Genomic DNA, 10,638 nt, shown 5'->3' with positions numbered 1-10,638 from the left:
CTTCAGTGTATTTGCTAATAATTAGATCTAAGTTTATACACTGGTCCATTGTGCCCCTACCCTTCCTAAAGCCATACTGGCTATCAGCCAAGATGGCCTCTTGCTCTGCCCATTCTTCTAGTCTTATTAGCATTACTCTACTCATGATCTTGACAGAGGAGTCAAGAAGAGAAATAGGGCGATAGTTTTTTACATCTGACCTACTGCCCTTCCTATGAATTGGGATGATAATAGATTCACCCCAGGTTTTAGGGGGCTCACTACAGACAGCAGCGTTAAATACGATAGTCAGGAGAGGGCTCCACAGCTCTGGGGCTGATTGGTAGACATCAATAGGGACCCCATCGGGTCCCAGGGCCTTCCCCCCCTTACTAGCATGTATTCCCTGGGCAACCTCCTGAACAGTGATATGAAGTGGTAATAAAGGCCAACTGCTAGGATTCAAAATCTCGCCACATTCAGATCCAAAAATTTTCAAAAAATGCGTGACCCAGTTTTCACTAGTGACGTTAGAGGATAGCTCAGGTATATGGTCTTCCTTAAGAAAAGGAGAGTTAACCGTGGCCCAAAAGAGTATATTATTAGATGTTTCAGACACTTGGTTTAGGGAATCCCAAGCCTCCTGCTGTAACTCGCTCTTCCTACGTTTCAGTGCTAGCTTATACAAAAGTCGGGATTTGATTATTTGGTCAGTGTCCCTAGGTTTTTTAGCAAGAGCACCCTTTAATTCTGATAGTAAGTTGGTGCATGCATGATCAAACCACCCCGGCCCATTGCGATGCTGATCTCTACTAGGTCTGGTAAACTTAACATTGATTAATCTGTTAATTTCATTAAAAGCAAATAAAACCTGAGCGGTGTTGGTCATATTATCAAATATAAGCGAAATGTCTGTCAGGCAATCCTTGACAATGGAACTGGTTAAGTCTTTAGCTTTTTCTCCCTTCCATCTCATTCTCACACCGTTTGGTCTGTGGGGTTCAATGTTAGTAATGATTCTATCATCTTCCACAGTGCACCCCCCCCCACAAAGTGCATTCTAATATAATACAATTATGATCACTAAGTGAAGTGACATCAATCCTAGGGGAGGCACAGTAGGGAATAATATTTGAAGAAACGATCACATGGTCGATTACTGAACTGGTGTAACGGTTCTTAAACGTGGGGATGGTTTGTCCATTTTCATCTTTAGAGAAACCCATAATTTCTAGGTCATAACGGCTCATGATTTTATGCAAAGTTTCTCCATATACGTTATGTTTAAAGTGTAAGTCATCTATACCAACATCATTAGTAACCCCACAAATTTTCTGGGTAGAAAACTCACATAACGGGATATTAAAATCACCCACCCAGATAAAATCGACATTCATTTCTGTACTTAGATTTTCCACAGCAATTGCCAAATTGTTAACTATTACCGTCCTGGAATTATCAAAAACATTGTTATAGTAATTTAACAACAGGATATTACGGCCCTCCTCATCAAGGAGCCAGAGAATTTGCGCGTGCACACCCACATAGGATTTGCCGTTTTATGGCAACTAATATTAGGAGACCACCTTTTGCTCTTCCCGATGCAGAACCCTGCGCCAGTAAATTATAAGAGGTAAACCCCTCATAGTTGATGTCTTCCCTGCACCAAGTTTCCTGGAAACAAATAATATCATGGGTATTCATAAAACTTATCCAGCCCAAAGCATCACCCTTAGATTTTATACCGGAGATATTCCAGCTGACGATGGTTATGCCTTTGGTGCTTTTGGAACCCCTCAAACTGGTTTTCTCCAATGGTGCTATTGTAATTGGACCATCCCCTAGACTCGGGTTTCCATTTGAGGTCTCCCCAATATCTTCATGTTAGATTTGACCAACAGGTTAGGTGCCAGGGCAATAGGCTTGTTATTAGACTCTATATCCTGACAATTAGTAGTCACACCCAACTGGGGCCCACCCGTCCAGGGGAGTCAATCATTTGCATCCAGGTTACTCAAAGCTTGATATCTATTTACTGTTGGCACTTCAAAAACTGGATGATGAATAGATGGTGGGGATATGACTATGATTATCTGGGGGTACCATGATGAGATGGCTATAAAAGTACCCAAGTGGGCGTGCACATACACTGTTCTCATCCTGGTTTAAAGAGACAGCTCTTAACAGGACGGTTGCGACGTGTTGAGGATGTTTAAAATTTACGATAAAACAGTAGCCCCTACACTTCTTCCTAGCATTACCAATCCAAGTTACCCTCCTGGTGGACAAGATTTGGTCCGAATAAGCTGGTGGAAAGCCACACTGCTTATGTAACCAGGAAACTGTTTTGTTTTTAAGGGATGCATGTGACTCGGTTTGATGCTGATTCAAAGGGGTTTCTATCGGTGGTACATTAGTTAAAACCACTGTGTAGGGAACACAATCGGGGGGGAGATTGATAGTCCCCCTGTATCTCGGTTCAAGTGAGCCCTTATTGTTCGCTGGGGATGGTAAGGTTACAGCTTGTTTTTTCTGGCTGCCTAATGGTACATTAGTAGGTGTGGGGTCTATCGGCACAGTTAACCCTACATTAGGTGGCTTTAATACTTCTTTACCTACTTCAGGGCCCTTTTCCACTACTACCCTAGGCCTCTCTGCCATATCTATATGGGTATCTAAAAGACCGCCCATCCTTTGTACTTCTGCAGTCATCAAATCAAGTTTTATTAATAGGGGGTTGATAATATTTGCAATCTGGGTATTGATGATGCTAGTCAGAAGATCAAATTGCTCGGTGTTCATTCTGACGGCTCCCTGCTTTTACCCTGGGTCTGCTCCAGCCATCATATTGTTAGGGGGTGAATCAACCTTTTTATTATTATTACGGGTACTACGGGTTCCCCCCCGTTTAACTTGAGCCTTCCTGCATGCCCTCGGTGCTCTCCGTGCCGGTGAACGCTGCACTGGCGAATCGTAGGGCACATTCTCAGAATCCTCTATAAGGTTCACTTGGTCAGGGACTGTTGTGAATAGAGTTTCGGAGTTATTAAGCAAACTGCTATTTTCAAGGGGGCACGATTGGTTAATAGGCGATGTGGGCTGTGGGGGTGATGTAGCGTGAAGACTGTCCCGACCTAAGGATAGACGTCGCTCCTTGTTTATCTTGTTAACCACTTTCACCAGATAGTTATCTAGTGTGGTTCCCACTAACGGGGTGTTTGCGGCTTTCTGTTTAGACATAATTCACCTAACGACCGTTTGTGCTCACAACTTACAAGAAGTAACAAATGCTACAAGTAAAAGATTAAAGCTATCATGAATTACTACACACTATAACAGACAATACATACAAAGTTCTTCGTAAATTTTCGCTTTGAGGGTTTAGTTGACAGAGCCAAGGTCCACGGCCCGGCCCTGCCCTGCCTCCTCCGGCCACAGACGGCCCGCCCTTTGCGCGACTCGCGGTGCGAGAGGCGTTCCTCGCTTATCAGGCGCCTCCGGGCGCGAAGGTGGCGTCAGGGACGTGACTCGGCCGCCTGGGCACCTGGGAGGTGGAGTTCAAACCCCCCGGTGGCTGCAGGCGTTGTGAGAGGCAGCCGTTCCCCTCACGGCACTTCCCCGGTCCAAGCAGCAGCAGCCGTTGCCCTCACGGTGGGTAAGTGTAAAAGTTAAATGTCCCCCTGAGCGCTCGGCGCTCCTCGCTTATCGCTCATCAGGCGCCTTCGGGCGCGAAGGTGGCGTCAGGGACGCGACTCGGCCGCCGGGGCACCTGGGAGGTGGAGTTCAAACCCCCGGTGGCTGCAGGCGTTGTGAGAGGCAGCCGTTCCCCTCACAGCGCTTCCCCGGTCCAAGCAGCAGCAGCCGTTGCCAAGTTAAATGTCCCCCACACTCAAAGCAGTGGACAACCCTTGGCTGCTGACTTTGGCCAGGAGGAGGGTTTCTGGGCGGGTTAGCCTTAGGGGTGAATCCTGTTCCCTTTCCCTGGAAATTGTTTTGGGGGCCTCTTGAAAACTCCCTCTTTTTATCTCCCCCTCTTTCTTCTGGGGGGAAGGAGGTGGAATACCGGACTCATACCGAGATGCTGGGTACACCTGACTGGGCCTGTGCCAGCACAAGGTCCGCGAATACCCGGAGGGGGAGTTTGCTTACGCTGGAGCCTGGAACAAAGGCACAGCCAGCTGCCAAAAAGGGAAAGGACCGAGGACAGGAGAAGCCTGCCTCAACATCCCAACCTTGTGAGATGGATAGGCCGCCTGCAGTGGTGGACCTGGAGTCCACAGAGGGGGATGTTACCTCACTGGAGAATCTACCCATCCCTGCTGAATGGCATGTGGAGGGAGGTACTACCAGGGAGGAGTTTTGTAAGGGCCAGAAGGAGTGCTCTACCCTTGAGGGACTGAGGCGACAGGCCGAAGCCCAGGCAGCAGGAAACGTTACTGGGAATTACCATATTTACTGGGAGGATGAACTCCTCTACAGTGAACGGTTCATCACGGGCCTTGGTTGTCCCACAACGTTACCGAGCCTTTCTTTCAGAACTGGCTCATGAGATACCCTTGGCAGGACACTTGGGTCAGGACAAGACCTTTGCCCGGCTTGTCCCCCACTTTTATTGGCCTCTGTTAAAGGTGGCGTCCGACAATTACTGCCGGACATGTGTGTCTTGCCAAGCCAGTGGGAAAACAGGGGTGAAGCTGAAAGCTCCCCTGGAACCACAACCCGTCGTTAGCACCCCCTTTGAAAGGGTGGGCATCGACATCGTGGGGCCATTGGATCCACCAACCTCAGCTGGTCACAGGTTTATCCTGGTGCTGGTGGATCACGCCACACGGTATCCAGAGGCAATCCCTCTGAGGACCATTACTGCACCTGCAGTGGAGAGGGCCCTGATGGGGATCTTTACCCGAGTGGGTTTCCCCAAGGCAGTTGTGTCCGACAGGGGGACCAACTTCATGTCAGCGTACATGCGGGCTATGTGGAAGGAGTGTGGGGTTACCTACCGGTCCACAACTCCTTACCACCCACAGACCAATGGTCTGGTGGAAAGGTTCAACAAAACCTTGAAAGGCATGATCAGAAGTCTGCCTGAGAGTCTGCGGAGGAAATGGGACGTCCTCCTACCCTATCTGTTGTTCTCCTACAGGGAAGTGCCACAGAAGGGAGTGGGCTTCAGCCCCTTCGAACTTCTGTATGGGCACCCTGTGCGTGGACCTCTCAGCCTGGTGAAAGACGGATGGGAAAAGACTCCCAGGAACCTTCCCCAGGATGTGGTGAGCTACATGCTGGCCTTCCGGAGCCAAATGGCTAAGTTGTGGAAGCAAGCTTCAGACAACTTGGAAGCCAGCCAAGCAGTGATGAAGGAGTGGTATGACCACAATGCTCACCCTGTGGAGTTGTAGCCTGGCCAGAAAGTGTGGGTGATGGAACCTAGAGAGCTTAGTGCCCTCCAGGATTGCTGGACAGGCCCCTTTGAGGTGATGGAGAAGAAGGGTAAGGCCACTTACTTAGTGGATCTGAAGACCCCCCGGCAGCCCCTGCGTGTGCTCCATGCTAATCGCCTCAAACCCCACCATGAGAGGCCCGAGGTCATCTTGATGATGGTGACTGATGGAGCAGAGGAAGAGGGAAGTGAACCTCTCCCTGATCTATTTTCGTCTCAGGAAAAGGATGGGTCGGTGGAGGGAGTGATTTTCTCCCCATCCCCAACTCCTGAACAGCGGGAGGACAGCCGCCAGGTCCTGGAGCAGTACTCCTCGCTGTTCTCCCTTATCCCGGGAAGGACCCACCTGTGTACCCATGATGTGGACACAGGAGACAGCCCACCAGTGAAGTCTAAGACCTACCGGCTGTCAGATAAGGTGAAGGCCAGCATCCACAGTGAAGTCACTAAAATGCTGGAGCTAGGAGTAATTGAACCTTCGAGTAGCCCCTGGTCCAGTCCGGTGGTTCTGATACCAAAAGCTGCCCCACCGGGCACCACTCCAGAACTAAGGTTCTGTGTGGATTACCGGGGACTGAATTTGGTGACCAAAACTGATGCTCATCCAATCCCTAGGGCGGATGAACTTATTGACTGGCTGGTAGCTGCTCAATACTTGAGTACCTTTGACCTCACTTCAGGGTACTGGCAGATCTCCCTTACAGATGGAGCAAAGGCAACGTCAGCCTTCTCCACGCCTGAGGGCCACTACCAGTTCTGCGTAATGCCCTTTGGGCTCAAGAACGCCCCCTGCCACCTTTCAGCGGCTGGTGAACCAGGTCCTCTCTGGGATGGAGGCCTTCTCCGCTGCTTATCTGGATGACATTGCCGTCTTCAGCAGCAGTTGGGAGGACCATTTGTGTCACCTACAAGCTGTTCTCCAGGCCCTGAAACAGGCTGGCTTGACAATCAAGGCCAGCAAATGTCAGATCGGGCAGGGGTCGGTTGTGTACCTAGGCCACTTGGTGGGCAGGGGAACAGTGAAGCCCCTCCAGGCGAAGATTGAGGCTATCATGGCCTGGGAGCCCCCAAGCCCCAAACCGAGGTCCGAGCTTTCCTGGGCCTCACAGGATACTACCATCGCTTTGTGAAGGGGTATGGCACAATTGTGGCACCTCTAACTGAACTCACTTCCAAGAAACAACCCCGACGGGTACTACATTATCCTCTGAGCACACAAAGTCAATTCTTGTTCGTAACTAGAATAAATTATAAGGCAAGAGTCACGTAAATCATCAATAAAAATGCAAATTGAAATGTCCATAAATCAAAAGTTGAAGTTCCTTGTTGTTTATTTTCTTTCTTCAATATTCAACAATGATGGTACAACAGCCAACACGTGTTTCGTCGTGTACAGTATAACACACGGACTTCTTCAGGGCTGTAACCAAATGGATATTGATCACAATTATTACACGTACTACGTGTGACTTAAGATAGAAGGCAAGTAAGTTCTAGCCACCTTCTCCATAGTAAAAGTAGCCCACTAAGTGTGTAGGATTCTAAGGTAAGAAAAGAAAATTGTCAGTTCCACTCCATTGGGAATTTTCACCCTTATTATGTGTAGGAAATTTAGACCCAAAACCAAGAAATAAAGTAGAAAAGTCTTATATATTGGGTTATATAACTTTAGATATTCACCTCCATAACCACAGTTTCTCAAAATATGAGGTTGTCCAATAAACAAGTTGAGTTGTATCTCTAAAAGAGAAACCTTAATATAAACAAATAATCCAATGTATCTAAATAACACAATAAATATTTGCGGAGTATCTGGATAAGAGGTACTCCCCCGGTTCCAGAAAAAAAGAGAAGAATACCCTATCAGTTTAATTTTCAAGCCTCACCAAATTGTATTCTAATAAAAAGGAAGAAAATTACCTATATTTACTTCTATTCATAAATTTCAATAACCGATTCTCTTTCGTTCCTTCCAATATCATGAGACAGCATAAGTCTGTAGATAAATATACATATCATTTGTACTATTGTCACATACCGTCAATGTAATATTTGAATTGTTAACTGCGAACACACTTGCCCAGTAATAAAAGAACTGGGTTCAATATATTGTCATCGTCATTATTTCGTTTGTCCTCATAACTGCAACAGTAAGTATTACTTATTATTTACTTACGAAGAATCTAATTAACTATATCTAAGTACCGTGAGTAAAGTGAAAGAGACTCACCATCCATATATATTATACTTAGCAGGGGAATATCATATATTATCCAATTTGTATCTTGCACTTCCTATGTAAAAACATAATATTCTTTTGACGTGGAGTAATCTGAGCTACATAATTTAGTCGTTACAATGGATTTTGTAACACTGCTTTACATTTTGAATAGGAGGAAAACTTATCTACAATTGGAGGTCGTGATGCTATTGAGATAACGGATCTTTGGTGAGCAGTACCGTATTTTAATTTAGATTGGAATATTTTTGCAATATGAGAAGGTACTGACTTAAGTTATTCCCTTTTATTATTCTTATAGTAGAAATTTGATATCAAGTGATACTAACGACCTCCGCAGCCGTAATTGTTACATTTTTACTGTGGGTGAGTGTATATAATTGACTTTATATTTTTTCTACATATTGGGAGGATGAATGTTTATAGCGACGTTTAACTGCATATTTTAGGGTAAGAACGTCTTGCTAATTACTTAAAAGAAGGGGACTCGTAGGTGAACAGAATTATCGAATAGGTGAGCTATTTCTACATATTAATGTGGAATTTAATTCGCGATAAGATAATGTAGAACTTGCCTAATATATACAATGTTTTTACATAGGAAGTGCAAGATACAAATTGGATAATATATGATATTCCCCTGCTAAGTATAATATATATGGATGGTGAGTCTCTTTCACTTTACTCACGGTACTTAGATATAGTTAATTAGATTCTTCGTAAGTAAATAATAAGTAATACTTACTGTTGCAGTTATGAGGACAAACGAAATAATGACGATGACAATATATTGAACCCAGTTCTTTTATTACTGGGCAAGTGTGTTCGCAGTTAACAATTCAAATATTACACTGACGGTATGTGACAATAGTACAAATGATATGTATATTTATCTACAGACGTATGCTGTCTCATGATATTGGAAGGAACGAAAGAGAATCGGTTATTGAAATTTATGAATAGAAGTAAATATAGGTAATTTTCTTCCTTTTTATTAGAATATAATTTGGTGAGGCTTAAAAATTAAACTGATAGGGTATTCTTCTCTTTTTTTTTTCTGGAACAGGGGGAGTACCTCTTATCCAGATACTCCGCAAATATTTATTGTGTTATTTAGATACATTGGATTATTTGTTTATATTAAGGTTTCTCTTTTAGAGATACAACTCAACTTGTTTATTGGACAACCTCATATTTTGAGAAACTGTGGTTATGGAGGTGAATATCTAAAGTTATATAACCCAATATATAAGACTTTTCTACTTTATTTCTTGGTTTTGGGTCTAAATTTCCTACACATAATAAGGGTGAAAATTCCCAATGGAGTGGAACTGACAATTTTCTTTTCTTACCTTGGAAACCTACACACTTAGTGGGCTACTTTTACTATGGAGAAGGTGGCTAGAACTTACTTGCCTTCTATCTTAAGTCACACGTAGTACGTGTAATAATTGCTATCAATATCCATTTGGTTACAGCCCTGAAGAAGTCAGTGTGTCATACTGTACGCGACGAAACACGTGTTGGCTGTTGTACCATCATTGTTGAATATTGAAGAAAGAAAATAAACAACAAGGAACTTCAACTTTTGATTTATGGACATTTCAATTTGCATTTTTATTGATGATTTACGTGACTCTTGCCTTATAATTTATTCTAGTTACGAACAAGAATTGACTGTGTGCTCAGAGGATAATGTAGAATTTGTCGCTTTCAACTGAGAGCTGTAGATGTTGGATACGCATCTTTCCTTTAGAGGCACCAATTTACTGTAACACTTATACTGTAACCCTGATACTAATTTGGTTGAGCGCCCGATAATCTGTTGGTATCCTATCGTTTATTGTACTGCACAGTTAGGAGCAGCCACCGCTAGGGTTTGGTTCATATAGACTTCCATGATGAATAGAGATCAGGAAGCGCAGGATCAATTTAGCAACCTGCAAGCTGGGAACAGACAAGGCAAGACTGTCAATGTATTATTACCTACTAAAAATGTAGGTTTAAGGGACAAATTTATGAAACTAGAGAATTTGAAGAGACAAGAGCTTAACAAACGGTGGGACGCTGTGACCCTTAAACAATATCTCACCCTGAACAGAATACCGAGGGGTTTAAGATCACAGATCATGCCTACATATGAAGACTTAGAGCCAGATTTACTAGCTAACTGGGAGCAAGAACTTACAACCTCTTCTAGAAACCTTATAAATATACTTATAGAAAATGCAGAGAGAAAGATTAAGAAGTTACTAGAAGAGATTCAAAAAATTGAGGATGAGATAAAGGAACTCAATTTACCAGAGGCAACAGTTAAAAACTATACAATTTTGGATAATTTTCTTGCAGATCTACAGGCAGATATAAAACGCAGAAAGGCAAGAAAACTGCAAAGAGATGAGAATGATTATAAAGCAGGACGCCTTTTCACGTTTGCTAAGCGTTTTGATTATTTGGTTAAACAATCCCGCGGTTCAAAACAAAAGATGACTACTACACTGAGCGCGAGTGCTAGTGATACGGAAGCTTCATCAATAGTTAGTAGTGAGAATGAAGAGGTTGATGTTGTGTCGGTAGCCGGGGTTGGGGCATCAGAGAATACTTTTTTAGAGGAAGTGAAATGACTCAGAATTGGGAATCGGGACTCCACAGTCAGAGGCAGAGGTGGTGGGGTTACAAGACCAGGAGAGGATCCAGGGGCAATGGGTCAACAGGGAGCCAGAAGGGGAATGAGAACAAGATCTTGGAAGGACTAACTAATACACAGGTTAATCCTGAAAGTGAAATTGAGATCATTAACTTGTCAAACTGTGTACGTACGTATGATATGGTCAACTTGTTGAAGAAGGGATTGGGCTTTTGTCCTAATGTAGTACCGGATTGGTACTTGACAAAAATAGATGTATACAAATTTGTAAGACTTCTAAAGATTAAAACGTTTTTTGTTCATGCACCTACTAAAGATATAAGCACTGGAAAA

Source organism: Lissotriton helveticus, chromosome 6, assembly GCF_964261635.1.
Source record: "Lissotriton helveticus chromosome 6, aLisHel1.1, whole genome shotgun sequence".
Classification (NCBI taxonomy): Eukaryota; Metazoa; Chordata; class Amphibia; order Caudata; family Salamandridae; genus Lissotriton; species Lissotriton helveticus.
The sequence above is the reverse complement of the archived record's forward strand: the minus strand, read 5'-3'. Positions refer to the sequence as shown.